This window comes from Epinephelus moara, chromosome 11 (genome assembly GCF_006386435.1).
Source record: "Epinephelus moara isolate mb chromosome 11, YSFRI_EMoa_1.0, whole genome shotgun sequence".
NCBI classification, from domain to species: Eukaryota; Metazoa; Chordata; class Actinopteri; order Perciformes; family Serranidae; genus Epinephelus; species Epinephelus moara.
The window spans coordinates 36,435,797-36,438,031 of record NC_065516.1 but is presented as its reverse complement, the minus strand read 5'-3'; positions in this window follow the sequence as shown (position 1 = coordinate 36,438,031).

The window sequence follows — 2,235 nt, the reverse complement described above, 5'->3', positions numbered from 1 at the left end:
ACAATGCATGTAACAGGCTGAAGTTGACACGGCGTCCCAGAACGTCAACAACCAACACACCCAGGGTACCTTGGACGCCATATGTGGACGTGGAAAGTCCATGACCAAACGTGGACATGTGACGAGGTCACAGTGAGGATGAGTTGCCTAGTTCCTACTACCCTCACTTTTGAGGTACAAGGGTCACAATTTATTTGTCTGTTAGAGGTTGTTGTCAGGTAAGATCTATTCCCTTCTATCAGTCTGACTCTGCCCGTCTGTTTATAGACTGATTGCTAAATGGTATGTTGGCTTTCTTTGGGAGCAAAAGATGGATATCTAGATTACATCCATCTCAGACCTCCACCATCCTCAAGTCTTGTAATTACCAGGCACACGATCTGCTTTGTCTTCCAAAAGGGATGGACTCTAATTGTGGGCCAAATTAAAGAGCTTAATGAAACACTGCTGTGGTTCATTTATCACCACTAACAGAAGGACAGTGATGACAGAGGAGGAAGGGGAACGCCAACACATAAAATATCTATGTCGTGTTTCTTTGGCTGAACTTCTCTACTTGCTCATTTACGCTTAAATTTTCTTTTCAAAGCTGACTGAAAGGAAATATGTAAAGGACAGGAAAATACACTGAGCAAAAAATGAACTATTTTGACAAAGCAAATAAAGATTGTGAGCCTCCTCCTCTCTCAGTCCAATAGACTGCGATTTGGTACACAGCTGCCCCCGGCACTGCAAACAATACCACACCCTTGTGTGTCCCCGATGTGTGTGTGTGTCTGTGTGTGTGTGAGTTTGTGTTTTGACAGATCTGACAGACTGTGTGACCTGCCAGTGCTGGACAGATGAGTGTGTGTGTGAGTGTGTGAGCGTCCAGGAGAAAGTGGTTTAAGAGGCTCCTGGATGACAGAGGCCTCCCAAATGAGATTATACTTTATTGTGAGTGCAAGGACCTGGCTGTAATTCAGTTTGAAGAGAACATCAGGCCTGCATTAAACTGGGAAAGTTCACACTTGGCAATATGGACCAATAAGGGAGCGGCAAGGCTTTAGGTAGGGCATAAAGGTAGAAGAGAAAAATATGACAATAAATGGCAGAGCTCTCCCCACTACCTCCTACTGGAACAGTTGTGCAGTGGAACTTCTTTTATTCCCTGATGTGCCTGAAGCACACGGTGGTGGGATCTGTGGCAGGACCCATGTTCACATTAACTTTAAAATATTGTGATTAAACAGTTTAGCGTCATGGCACAGGTCATTCTACAACAAGCAATAACACAAAGCAGTGTCTGTGATACATAGCAGTTATGGTGTGAATATATGTATCCAGCATATCTTTAGCACAAGAAAATTACCTGAGCTTTCAGCCACATCTCATGTCCCCATCAGTGGATGTTTGCTCAGTTGTCATGAGACAATGACCCATGAATTTGCACCAAAAGGAAAGACGGTACATCCTTAACGTGCAGTTACATAATTAACATAAAGTTACAGAGGGTAGGTTTGGGGAAATTAAGTTACTGTGGTAACGTTAAGGAAAAGACACATGGTGAGGATGAACCGCAGAAAGTCCCGGGCAAAAGCCTTTTTTTGGTGACCACCACCCAACCTGCCATCTTACAAACGCTGGGGACCGCTTCCTTCTTTACTGCCGTCAGTGCATTGGCCACACAATTGCAGCTACATACGTGAAATATGTACAATTTTGGGCGCACTGCTTTTACGTACATACCAAAAATTTGTGTGAACAGCCCGAACGTTACTAATGTTTACATCAGACTTGAATCAGTTACGGTTGGCTGTCTATATGCTGCGGGAAAAATGTTAGCTTATAGCAACCAGAGTCCTGCACAGGTCCATTTTTAATAAAAAATTCTGCATACCCCTCTACCTGTAAAGTTCAATACCAGAACTGACCTGTTACCCGTCATTAGCCCCTTTTACACTGACAGATTTTCGGTGAATGTTGGGCCGTTTTGCCGGCAAGCTGCGAGCGTTTAGACACACAGAGCCGGATTGGCGAGTTGATCCGAGGTGCCCAATTTTCCACCTCGTAGGGTAGACATATTGGTGGAACCCTTTTAGTTTAAACAGACCTTCTGCAACGGGAGGAGCTGTTGATGACTTGTGGGAGGAGCTGTTGATGACGCCGCACGTGTGACCCGCTGGCGGTGGATAAACAGGAAACAGCTGATAGCAGGAATTAGCGAGCAGCTAGTAGCAAGAGGGAAACACAAAC